Source organism: Stenella coeruleoalba (genome assembly GCF_951394435.1).
Source record: "Stenella coeruleoalba genome assembly, chromosome: 9".
NCBI lineage: Eukaryota > Metazoa > Chordata > Mammalia > Artiodactyla > Delphinidae > Stenella > Stenella coeruleoalba.
In genome coordinates this window covers 26,431,371-26,445,432 of record NC_137155.1, presented here as the reverse complement: position 1 = coordinate 26,445,432, position 14,062 = coordinate 26,431,371, and the positions used below count along the sequence as shown (strand labels likewise).

At 39.3% G+C, this 14,062-nt stretch overlaps 1 protein-coding gene across 6 annotated transcripts in view; it reads left to right on the top strand.

Annotated features, from left to right (window-relative positions):
• The window catches only part of SEMA3A (semaphorin 3A), an 859,827-nt gene that overhangs the window by 829,423 nt on the left and 16,342 nt on the right, over nt 1-14,062 (top strand). For all 6 annotated transcript variants that reach the window (XR_013829775.1, XR_013829776.1, XR_013829777.1 and 3 more), the window contains 2 exons: nt 1,734-1,852; nt 3,952-4,029. The gene's annotated coding sequence lies outside the window, so the exon portion shown is untranslated. The remainder of the gene's footprint in view (nt 1-1,733; nt 1,853-3,951; nt 4,030-14,062) is intronic.

Below are 14,062 nucleotides of genomic sequence, written 5' to 3'. Positions count from 1 at the left end.
AGAGGTTTGAATAAAGGGAGGCTGTGTTGAGTTAGGGTATCTCCCAGGGATTTCCTAGAGATTAACCAAATAAAGGCCGCATAAAGTAGAATTACCTGCTTGTATTCAACAAGGTCCAGTGTCTGGTCCTTACATGCTCAGAAACATGATCTGCCAGATTTCAAGATCCAGTGTACTCAGGGATGCTGTCTCCAGACTACCAAATGCAATTCGGAAAGAAAATGGACAATTTATTAATTTTCAACAAGAAATATAGTTGTGAATGAGATAGAAAAGCATGCAGAGGAAGATTTTCATTTAGCATGGAATCAGAACAAAAGGAATTAGTCATGTGCCTCAAATGTTTGAGGGCCTCAGCTGTAATTATGGGAAGCACTTTCTCGTTCATTTGTTAGAAATAAGGATTGACTGAATTCCTCTTTTGTGTCAGTATGACACATAAATGTATAGACAGCGTTTCTTGTCTCAGGGAGATGGCATTCTAGTGGTAGGTGGGATGAAGAAGATAATAAAGAAATTAATACATAGATCAATAAAAATACCAAAGTGAGTACAGTGGGTTAAACAGTACCCTCCCACAGCAAAATCCATGTCTACCCAGAAACTCAGAGTGTGACCTCATTTGAAGACAGGGCTTTTGCACAGGTCATACTGTTTGGATTGGGCCCTAAATCAAATAACTGGTGTCCTTATAAAAAGAGGGGAGGATACAGAGAGGCACACAGAGAAGAAAGCCATGTGAAGATGGCGGGAGGCCGAGACTGGGAGTTGTGCTTCCACAAGGCAAGGAATGCCAGGAGCCACCAGAAGCTGGAAGAGGAGAGGAAGTAACTCCCCCCACACACACAGCCTCATAGGGAGCACAGCCCCTCCAGCACCATCGTTTCAACCTCCAGTCTTCAGAACGTAACACCTGGTTTGTGGTGATCTGTTGTTGTCGCTGCCGGAAACTAATACAGCAGTGATCCACTGTAGATGTAGAATTAAAAAGACAACGGGGGGACGGAAAGTCAATGAATGACATGGATTCTGGGATTGAAATGAGAATAAAGAGCAAACCACCAACAAATGATCGTAATAATGCTCAAGATAGAAGACATGGCCACAGCAAAGATTCTAAGGCCGTAAAAAGCGTGCTGCCTTCCAGAAACCAAAGTCAGGCCAGTGCAGCTAGAGTTCCATGGGCCGAGGGCAGAAAGGTAGGAGACCAGGTTAGAGAGGAAATCAAAAGGCATGTAACATAAGGATTTATATAGATTTTAATTTCAAGTGCAATTTGAAAATGTTGGGAAATCTTAAAATAAGCAGAAAATGGACTCAATCTGATTGAGGATTTTTAAAAGATTCTTCTGATTGCTGTGGAGAGAATGTATTTTTTTCAGTTAACCCTTTGACAACTAGCATATGGTCACAGTGAGGGATAACTTGGGATACGAACAACATGTCGTTTCTAGATCTAGCTCTTTGCCAGTCACTGGTAGCATGTTTTAGTATCAGTGAAATGGCAGTAGGAAAGCTGGAGAATATGAAAGGAGAAAGATCATAACACTGAACAATTGTCACGAGTAGCAGGCTGCTTCTGCATTTGCTTTTCATCCACTCTCATTAGCAGCTAGTTTTCTAAAGAGTGAAGGGCTAAGACCCATAGCTTATCAGATGATGCTACTGTAATATGCTCAAGATAAGAATTTAGAGAAGTCCTGTTTCTTTATTATGTGTCCTATTTCTCACAGGAAGAGCCAAGCAGCAGTAGTATTTCTAATTAACTGCACCTGAGAATTTGAGATTTCCTAAGAAACGACCAAAAGAATGCTAACTTGGAATGATGGTTACTGGATATCCAATCCAAAAGGTGAGTTATGTTGTATTACATAAAGAAAGAAATGCTGTAACAATTTACCTGTATATATGTATATAAACTTGAATGCTAGTGATTCTAATATTTATCATAACTCTGAAAGTTTCCAGTGTATAGCTTCAGTATTTATACAGTCACTAAAAGGGAAATGAATAGCAGGTAAGTACTTTGTTCTACTAATAAGAAACAGTGTAGAAATACAGGCAGATAATATGTTGTGCCCCAGTGAATTTCCCAGCACGTACTGTTGAGAATAACAGCTAGTGAAGGCATGGTTCTCTGGTCACCTACTTAAGAAAAAAAAAATCTGGGGAACTTGTGCTCACCTGGGGAACTTGCTCTCGTCAGCTAATTTTGAGAACAGGATAAAGGAAATTGTGTCCCAGGCAGCCTGACATGAGACAATGGGGCAGTCTCCTTATTGCTTAAACATACGGCATTATGCAGAGCCGTTCTGCACTTGCCTTCTCACAAAAAGCGAAATCAGCCTCAAAGAGCAGTGACGATATTGCAAAAGAGGATTTATTGAGCTTCATTACATCTTGAAAGGATTAGCTGCACCTGCACATAAAGAATCTCAGTCGGTTCAGATAAACAGGCTGAAGGCGCCTGCTTTATTATACAGCTTTCAAGGGGAGATCTGTGACTGATACTCCTGAAGATGTGCAAAGCCTCCGGGTTCCCTGGCAAGGAGCAAGAGTGCCATCTTCTGGTAGAAGAGACTGAGAACATGGGGAAGGCTTTTCTTGAACTTGTTAGGAAAGAATGTTATTAAATAAAGAATCTTCATTTCTTTGAAGCTGAATTAAAGAACTGTTGAACATATCATTTCCTCCTCAGGATTTTATTCCACTCTCAATTACATAAAATGAAGTAAAAATACACTCCAAGAAGTAAAGTGGGAAGAAGGAGGAAAAAGGACAAAGGAGTATCTTTTGACAGAGAACATTAACAGAGAAGTTCTAGTTTTAGGGTTGAGAGTTATTTCCTCTTATCTAGTTTTTTCTTTCTTCTTGTAAATACCTTCAGGTAAATTAGCTATTATATAATTTGGAAACTCTTGATAGTTAAAACATAATGTTCTCTGCTCAAGACATAATAATGTCAACATTTAGAATTAGAGCAAGCATGTATCAAATAATAAAAAAGCATAATAGCTTTATTAATGTTAAATTATTGCAATTATTTCTTTGTTCCACTTAAAACATCACTCACGCGAGGTAAGTTTGCACCTTTCTCTCAATTTCTGACCTATACTTTTTTATTTTTTTTAATTAATTAATTTATTTATTTTTGGCTGTGTTGGGTCTTCGTTTCTGTGCGAGGGCTCTGTCTAGTTGCGGTGAGCAGGGGCCACTCTTCATCGCGGTGCGCAGGCCTCTCACTGTCGCGGCCTCTCTTGTTGCGGAGCACAGGCTCCAGACGCACAGGCTCAGTAGTTGTGGCTCACGGGCCCAGTTGCTCCGTGGCATGTGGGATCTTCCCAGATCAGGGCTCGAACCCATGTCCCCTGCATTGGCAGGCAGACTCTCAACCACTGTGCCACCAGGGACGCCCCTGACCTATACTTTACACAATATGCTTTAAACATCCATATTTTAATCTTTATTTGAACCATTACATTGAAATAATTCTACTTGGTCTACAAAATGTACTTTGTTCCTAACTACATTTAACAGTTCTAGAGTCCTCACTTAATTAGCGGTTCGCATAAATTCTCCATAAAATTTAGCTGTGATCAACATAGCCAAGCACTTCCCAGATCTCCCTTCAAAGAAGGGCTTGTTATCCCAGACTTTAGCTTCCAGCCTCTTTAGGGAATGATTCCCCAGCTGCACCTTCTTACTCTTCCAACGGCTCCAGTTCCCCCATGGCTGACATCCAATGACAGGTAGATACAGGAATATCAAGACCTGCTATTTCTGCCTAATTTTGGACCACTCTAATGGGCCACCTTGGCCCCAGAGCAACTTGTGAGGTTGACAGAAGTCAACCTTCCAGCATGAATTCCATCTCTTCCCAATCCTGCTTACTTACCCTCCCTGACACAGGTTAATCTCAGTGGCATTCCCTAATGAACAACTTGTTTGCAGGCTCACTCCATCTCAGCGTCTGCTTCCAGGAGAATTCAAACAGCCGCTCCAGTTGAAGGACAGCCTCATTATGACCAGGTACTTTGTTTTGTCCTCTTCTATGGAAAAATATGTTATTTTTAACTTAAAAATGATTTCTCTCTCATCAAATCTTATCAAATACTGTGAGATGCATGGTTTTTGGCCATTATGTCTATTCTATATCACTGAAATATTTTACATAGTCCTGTATGTGTATTGCATATGTATGTGTGTGTATTGGTATGTTGATCTAAGTTTGAAATCCTGAACAGTTTATTGGATTAATGTTTTAAATTCTAACTAGTTTAACTATAGATCATGGATGCTTCAAATATGTATTTTAATATAATATGTGCCATAAAGACTTTGAGCTCTTAATAATTTGAGATGATAGATTGATCTGAAATATTTTATCTTTGCAACTTAATAAAATGTACTCAGTCCCTCTAGTTTAAAAAAAAAAAACAAGGACTAGAATTAATATTTTTAAGTGGAAGGAAAATGCCCTCTAGGGGTAAATATTAATAAGCTTTATTTTTAAAGCATTAAACTCAATGCCTTGTTTAAGGCATAGTTAAGTGTCTACCATGAACTAAGCCCAGGATACAATTATGAATAAAATAGAAAGATTACAAAACCTCTTCCAATGTGCATTCCAGTAAGAGAGACAAATTTTTAAAAAGAATTGTGTATTTAGTGAACATGACAAAGGGAACGAACAGGATTTTGAGATAGAGAACAGTTAAGGGGAAACTTGCTTTATTGTCAAATACTACTTACTCCTTCATTTCTAGGAAGCTTCAATCTTCTCATTTATATTTTGTGGAATAAGGATGGTTGTCTTTGTTGCTTTTGCTTTGTTTTAAAAATTTGAGGCATGTGAGTGTATGAAACTAGAATCTCAAGTCCGAAAAAGAACTCAAAGCTAAAATAGTTGTCTAGAGACATCCTGAAATACTATTCCATGTACACAACATCTGAAATGTTATGTAGCAATTGTGCAGGTTTTGCAAAATAACAAAGAACTGAGAGGAAACCCATTGTATTACCAGTAGAAGGGTTTCACAAATATATAATAATTCAGAGTCTTCGTCTCACTACAAAAACATAATCTCACCAGTATAAAGAAATAATAGCTTATGGAAATCCTTATAATTGTATCAATTATATGAGCACTGAGCAAAAGAAAAATGAACTTCTTCAAGATCCTACAAGATCCCACTGCCTTCATTATTGATGTTCCCTGGCCTCATTCAAATTTTGTTCCAGGATTAGACCCAACATGCTGCTCACAGATTGCTCCCTGACAATTTTGATCTCCCCAAACACATTTCCACAGTGATGTGGTCTATTAGATTCTGCATTTCTAACAAGTACCTAGCTGATGCCAGTGCTGCTGGTCCAGAGAACACACTTTAAGTGAAAGAAAGAGACCATCCCCACCTGTGGGTACTTAACTTAAAAAAAAACTGGGTAGGCAAAAATCAATATTCTCAAGATGTCAGTTCTTCAACTTGATCTATAGATTCAATACAATCGCAGTCAAAATCCCAGAAAGTTATTTTATGGACATCGACAAACCGATTCTAAATTTTGTATGGAGAGCCAAAGGCCCAGATAGCCAACATAATCTTAGAGAATGACAAAGTTGGAAGACTGATACTACTGTACCTACTTCAAGTTACTATCATTAAAATTAAAAACTTCTGCTCTGTAAAAGACAATGTCAAGAGAATAAAATAGATAAACCACCTACTGGGAGAAAATATTTGCAAAAGATATATCTGATAAAGGACTGTTCTCCAAAGAACACTTAAAACTCAACAGTAAGAATACAAACAACCCAATTAAAACATAGACCAAAGACTTTAACAGACACCTTACCAAAGAAGATATACAGATGGCTAAATGTGTATTGAAAGATGATCCACAACATATAACATCAGGAAAATGCACATAAAAACTACTGTAAGAAACCACTACACACCTATTAGAATGGCTAAAATCTGGAAAACTGACAACACCAAATGCTGACAAGGATGTGGAGCAACAGGAACTCTCATTCATTGCTGGTGGGAATGCAAAATGGTACAGTCACTTTGGAAGACAGTTTTGTGGGGTCTTACAAAAGTAAACATACTCTTACCATACAAACCAGCAATTGTACTACTTGGAATTTACTTTAAGGAACTGAAATTTTATGTCTACACGAAAGCCTGTACTCAGGTGTTTATGATATCTTTATTTATAATTGCCAAAACTTGGAAACAGCCAAGATATCTTGCGGTAGCTGAATGAGTAAACTAGGTTATATTTAGAGAATAGAATATTATTCAGTGCTAAAAAGAAATGAGGTATCAAGCCCTGAAAATACACGGAAGAAGCTTAAATACTAATAGTAAGTGAAAGAAGCCAATCTGGAAAAGCTACATACTGTGTGATTCCAAATATATGACATTCTGGAAAAGGCAAAACTACTGAGACAGTAAAAAGAACAGTGATTTCCAGGGGTTGGGGGGTGGAGAGGAGGGATGCAAAAGTGGAGTACACAGGATTTTTAGGGCAGTGAAACTATGCAATATGATACTATGGATATATGAAATTGTATATTTGTCCAAACCCATAGAATGTACAGCCCCAACAGTCAATTCTCGTGTAAACTGTGGACTTCAGGTGATAATGATGTATCAGTATAGGTACATCAATTGCAACAAATGTACCACCTTGGTGGAGGATGTAAAAATGGGAGAGGCTATGTGTGTTTTGGGTCAGGGATATATGGGAAATATATACCTACCTTTCTCTCAATATTGCTGTTAAACTAAAACTGATGTAGAAAATTAAAATCTTAAGAAAACTAATAAGAACAAAACACTCTGTTTTAGGATGTCTTTAGGCTAGATGTAGATTGAATCCTACCAGCTTGGTATTCTTTCATCAAGGTTAAGGTAGCAAGACCTAATTGTATGTCTTCTCACAAATGTAATCTCAGTGCTCAGCCCGGTGCCTGATCCAGGACTGATAGCTGTTAATAAATAAGTAAATGACTGATGAATCCATGAAAATGCATGGGGGAAGAAGTTTCTTGTAACATCGAAAGAGTAATTGATATTCTTTTTATTTTTGGAGCATGTTTTGCCCAACATCATGCACATTTCTTCGTAAATGTTGCTCTTTTCCCATCTGCTCTGAATGGGAGCATCTTTTTTTTTTTAATGATTTGCAGAGGATGCTAGGCAACTCCAAATTTTCTAGTTTATAAAACATTCAATAAAGCACAGAATTCTGGTGTTAGCTCAAGTAAATAAATAATTCATAACAAACATTCTTACAGCTGAAGATAAAAGAAAGTGTGAAATACAAGACCTGGCAAAGTAATATGAGTGCAAAAACATTGGAATAGAATGCATATGGGCATCACATTTTTAAAATCCATTTTTTCCCCTTAGAATTTAGGGACTTAGGGCTTCCCTGGTGGCGCAGTGGTCGAGAGTCCGCCTGCCGATGCAGGGGACACGGGTTCGTGCCCCGGTCCGGGAAGATCCCACATGACGTGGAGCGGCTGGGCCCGTGAGCCATGGCCGCTGAGCCTGAGCGTCCGGAGCCTGTGCTCCGCAATGGGAGAGGCCACAACAGTGAGAGGCCCGTGTACCGAAAATAAATAAATAAATAAATAAAATAAAATAAAATAAAATAATTTAGAAAATCAATATTTAGAATCAGAAAGAAATCACAACAAATAAGTTAGTTTTTAAAGCTGCAATAATACAAACATTATAAAATCCAGTAAACTTTGGTTTTATTAATTGACTGTCAGACACACTTTTTTTTTAAATTTTAAGAGTTTGAGTGAAAATTGATTTGAACCAGGCAGCACCAAACCAGAGGTGGTTAAACCTCTGGAGCCAAGGGAACAAGTTAGAAAGAGAAAGTGGAAGCAAAGAAAGGAAATTATTGACTGGCTAGAGTACAATGCCTAGATGGCTGTTTGTGATTGGTTTTCCTGAGTATTTTGATTTTGTAACCTTGAGGCATTTACACGCTTAGATTTTGGTTTGCTTACACAAGCCATCATGGAATTAGAGCCACCTCAGTCTGGTGGCCTCCTTGTTTAGCTAATTTAACAATTCCCCCTGTTTGCTCATCCTTTCATACATGAGAGATTGGCCAACAATTTGGTATCAACCCTACTCTCAGTCACCATCATAGTTAAGCTGTTCCTGTCTCATTGTGAAACTCTCAGGTTATGAGGTCAGATCTGGAGGAACTATTTTTGCTGTTTATCTTTTGGTTCATCTCGTTTCTGTTTCTCTAAGAACAGTGAGACCATCTGAGCTAACGTTGATGTCTGTGAAGAAGCACTTAAGACCTTTGAGCAAGCATAGCACACCAGGGAGACTCCAATGGTGACTATTAGAAGGATAACACCAGGAGATTGAAGTATACTCTGTAGCCAGGGCCACCATGAACCAAACCAGTCAGTATCAAATAAGTCAAAGCATGTACCTGAAGGGGAAGTAACCTGTGTTAGCCAAGTGCCTTGTTTGTTAACTTCTTGTATTTAATACAATACCAGAGGTTTTGCGCCAGGTACAGCAAAAGTTATTCTCTACAGCAGAGACTCCTTCTTGGTCAGCCAATAAGTAATCTAAAGCAATCCTATTGTCTAAATCCACCTTAGCAAGAAAGTCTAGCAAGTTTTGTTGTGCAGGTTTTAATTGTCTGACACATGTTTAATAACACTTTTTTCTTACATTTTTGGCTGAATATATTTTGATTACCTCTTAATTGAACAATAATTTCTAATAGGATTTACTATAGAGATAATAGAAAATATACTTCTGTTGGGACTATTTCAGCCTCACAACTTGTTATCACTTAATATCATGTAAGTTTTAAGATTGTTGTCAAATTGGGGGGAAAAAAACCTATGAAGTTTCTTCCCACATAAGCCATAATATTGCAGGAGTCTATCCTCGTTATAGTAGTGTATTATAGGTTTTATATTATTTTCATCAAAGGTGTTTTCAAATGTGTCCATATGATTCATTTCTCTTCAATAACTTGATCATCAAGGAGCCTATTCATTACTTACACTCTTCCTCTTACATTACTGCTTTTACTGTTGATCTAAAATTTTTTGTTATAATTCTCTTCTAAATATCAGAATGACTTCTATTGATGTTGTGCATCCCTATCATTTTGTTTTATATTTCATTTTATCTGAATTTTCTCTCAGGTTTTAATAAATACATTTTAAAGTGACAAAAGAAGGTACACTTCAAATATATCCAAGTCAAGAATCTGTAATTTCTCTCTTGTTTAATTAAGCATTCCAAACCATCTTTCCAAATTGCAATTAAAATAGCACACTTCAGTTTTATCAACCTTTAAATACATTTTTTGCATATCGTTTATGTGCTGGTTTAACTCTCAAATCTTCAAAAATACATTTACAACTTTATAATAAGGAGCAGACTTTCTCTTTACACAAAAATCCAAGTTGTCAAATGTGTTTAAGATAAACCAAAGAGAAAACTTGTAATTGTGGAAAAATACCAAAGCAATATTTCTGGTACTATGGCAATAGCTTTCTTCTTTAATGACATCAAGGTTAGGAGCTGCTCATGGCACATATTCTGTGCATTTAGTGATGTTTTTATGGAATGCTTGCAGCTCTTAAAAGTAACATTGTCATATAACAGACTATGAATATTATTCATAGGTAGGTTACAATCAGGCTACTTTTCTGGTGATCTAATGGTCAAAAAAATCGTGCAGAGGGTTTTCCCTTGTAGCAGTAGGACACAGTAATTATCAATGATTAGTATTTATTACATGATGCAAAATCTACAGCTATGAGTAATAATTGGTTTCTGGTTTATTTATTTGGACCAGTATTATATACGCTTTCATTATTTCTATTAATCTTAAGAATTTTTTAGATTAGTTACATGTTTTTCACTTTAATGCTTTCCAAGTGCTCATACAAAAATGAACCATATTCAACTCTAACTCAATACTTCATATAAAGTTTTCATTTTTTGTAGAGCATCAATTTTCATCTTGACCACTGAAGGCAAACACATTTTGCCTCAAAATGTATAACTGAAACTCTTTTTTCAGTATTTCAAAAAAAAATGAATATTTCTGTTTCTACATATAAGGAGCTTGGAAGTCACCACTTTATCCTAACAAGTGAAAAGCTGAGCAGACTAAAAAAATCACCAGCTCTACATGGATCCAGAAGAAAGAGCAGGACACAGGGCAAACTGCTGCCTCCAAGATTGAAGAGACAGGCAAATGCAGGGAGTCTCAGCTCATCACTAGATCAGGGACTTGTGAGTCTCTGCAACAGAAACTGCAACAGAAACCAGTGCCCGGGCATGAAAACCTGAACTCTAACTGATGAATTGCTGAAGGCTCATGTAGACAAGTCTGAGAGTTAAAAATTCTGCGGGACCTAGTCATGAGGGGCCGCCACAATATTGTGAGATTTATCTCCAGGTAAATCTTACCATGTGGCCCAGCAATCCTGTTCCTTGGTATTTACCCAAAGGCATTGAGAACTATATTGATACAAAAACCTGCTCATGAATGTTTTTAATTGCCAAAACTTTGAAGCAACCAAGATGTCTTTCAGTAGGTGATGGATAAATCAACTGTGGTACATCCAGACCAGTCCTGAAAGATACTGCCACCTATCTGGCACCGTAATTGAATCTTCAAAAGGCTATTCCACTGTTCCGTTAAGTCAGCTGCTTCAGGATGATGGGGAACGTGGTAAGCCCAATGGATTCCACAAACATAGGCTCTACTGTTGCGCTTAATTTGCAGTGACGTAAGTTCCTTGATCAGAAGCAATGCCATGTGGAATACTATACGGTGGATAAGACATTTCATAAATCCATGGATGGTAGTTTTGGAAGAAGCATTTCATGCAAAGAAGGCAAATTCATATCCACAGAAGTGTGGCTTCCAGTGAGAACAAAATGCTATCCTTTCCATGATGATTAGCAGTCCAGTGTTATCAATCTATCACGAGGTAGCAGTCCAATGACCCTGAGGAACAGTGCCATATTGGGGCCAGTGTTGATCTCTGTTTTTGGCAGACGGGGCAGTTTGCAGTGGCAGTAGCCAGATTGGCCTTGGTGAGTAGAAGTCCATGCCGTTGAGCCCATGTATAACCTCTCTCCTTGCCACCCTCACTACTTTGTTCATGAGCCCATCGGGGAATGACAGGAGTGGCTCAGAAAGGAAGCTGATTAATATCCACAAACTGGGTCATCAGATCCACTTCATTATTAAAATCCTCCTTACGTGGGACTCAAATATCTTCATATTTTCTGTCCATTCAGAAAGGTCTGTCCACAGACCTTTTCCTCAAACTTCCTTATCACTAATTTTCCAGTCGTACTACTCTCAAGTCCCTCCCCATTCAGCCAGTTCCCTGGCCACAGCCATGAGTTGGTATACACTCACACATCTGGCCATTTTTCCTTCCAAACCAACTAAGTAAGCAAGTGCAGTGCTTAAAGTTCTGCTCACGGGGCTTCCCTGGTGGCGCAGTGGTTGAGAGTCCGCCTGCCGATGCAGGGGACGCGGGTTCATGCCCCGGTCCGGGAAGATCCCACATGCCGCAGAGCAGCTGGGCCCGTGAGCCATGGCCGCTGAGCCTGCGCGTCCGGAGCCTGTGCTCCGCAACGGGAGAGGCCACAGCAGTGAGAGGCCCGCATACCGCAAAAAAAAAAAAAAAAAAGTTCTGCTCACTGCATGGATTTCCATTTATCATTGCCCTTCAGGGATGTCCCAGAAAGCACTGTAGTGCTACAGATTTACACTTTGGGGTGATGTCTACATTATCTCCCAGAACAAGATGTAAACCAAGACTGAGGTTTCTCTTCCTCAGTCTAGTGATCATAGGGGACTCCCCATGGTGACACAGATGCAGACTGGGAGAGAAAAAGTAATATAGCAGGAGCGGGAACCATGGGCATCTGGGCCACTTTCTTATGTAACTAAGTTGTGTTCTTACAACCCAGTCTTACATATAACACTTCCATTTGATGATGGAGTGCCACTGCTGTGCACACCCACCTTTATAGCTTGGGGAGTCAGACATGGCCAGTTCATCATGGGAAGCTCAGGTCACATGGTAGCTTGATCTCTTCTAAGGCCTAATAGCAAGCCAAAAGTAGTTTCCGATAGAAGAATAGTTATCCACAAGAAGGGCAGGGCATTGCTCCAAAATCTTCAGGGTCTTTGCTGTGGTTCACCGATAGGGCCCTGTTAAAGGTTCCAAACAGCATGCCTGCCTCTGACACTTCAGGAGCCACTGGATCTGGCCCAAATGACAGAACAGCTTGCACAACAGCCTGGACTTGTTACAGAGCTTCTCTCATATTGGGCTCTACTCAAAACTAGCAGCTTTTGTGTTACTCAGTAAATGGGTCAGAGTCGCACATGTAAACGAGGAATATGTTGCCTCCAAGTGCAGAGGCCCACTAGGCATTGTGCCTCCTTTTGGTTGCAGGAGGAGCCAGATGCAGCAATTTATCCTTTAACTCAGAAGGGATATCTTGACATGCCTCATACCGCTGGACCCCTGGAAATTTCACTGAAGTAGAGGCCACTAATTTTTTGTTTAATTTATTTCCCACCCTCTGACACACAAATGTCTTACCAATAAGTCTAGAGTAGTTGCTATTTCTTGCTCACAAAGTCCGATCAGTATAATATCATCAATGTAATTAATGTGATTTCTTGTGGAAGGGAAAGGCAATCAAGATCCCTAATGTGGACTAAATTATAACATCGGGCTGGAGAGTTGATACACTCCTGAGGTAGGACAGTGAGGGTATTTTGCTGGCCTTGCCAGCTGAAAGCAAGGGTGGTCTATACCAGTAGACATAGAGAAAAAAGCATTTGCTTAGTCAACAGCTGCCTACCACATACCGGGGGATGTGTTAATTTGCTCAAGCAATGAAATAAAATCTGATAGATTTGCAACTGGTGTCAACACCTGATTAAACGTATGATAATCCACTGTCATTCTAACAAGATACATTTTCTGCAAAAGCCAGATAGGTGAGTTGAATGGGGATGTGGTAGGAATCACCTCCCCTGCTTCCATCAAGTCCCTGATGATGGCACTAATCTCTGCAATCCCTCCATGAACGTGGTATTGCTTTTGGCTTACTATTTTCCTAGGTAGGGCAATTCTAGTGGCTTCCACCTGGCCTTTCCTATCCTAATAGCCCTTACTCCACAGGTTAGGGAACCAACATGGGGATTCTGCTAGTTTCTGAGTATGTCTATTCCAGAACTGGAGAAATGAGTAAACAGTGGGTTTGCAGACCCACTGAAGCACCTTGAGACAGACCCAAGTTAAATCTCCATTGATCACCTAACCTCCGTAAGTCCCTACTTCTATTGGTGAGACATAGTAACTTTTGGGGTCTCCTAGGATTAGTGTCAATTCAGAGCCAATGTCCAGAAATCCCCCCAAATCTGCTTATTTCTTTTTCCCCGGTGCCAGTCAAGGTGGAAAATTCTGCAGTTCCCTTTTTGGAAAGCTGGGTAAAAGACTAACAGTATAAATTTTGGCAGTGTAGCCAGATTCTTCCTCAAGGGGACCTGACCTCCCCTTCGTTCAAGAGGTTCTGGGTCTGTAAACTGGCTCAAATCTGAGCAGTGTTTGAGGGGCTGTAACTCGTCCTCCCTGTCTCCTGGGACAAGGGCCACAGGAAGGAAGGAAGAGAGGAGGGAAGGAAAGGAGGGAGAAAGGGAGGGAGGAAGGAAGGTAAAAAGAAAACCAAACCAAACCAGTCAGACAAGGTCACTATAGTTGGCATGCTTGGACTACTCTAGAAAATAAGTGAAATCTGTTTTTTCACTCTTTGCACTACAGACCAAGTATGTAGCCCCTGGTTGGTCTATTAAAATGTGGCTAGAATTTCTCTAAGAATATCTCATTTCAAGATATCAATATTTTTCTGAATACACACACATACAGAAGTGCACATTATCTTTGTTTAAGGAAAAGTCTACAACAATTGATGATTGTGAAAGATATTCACATGCATAAACA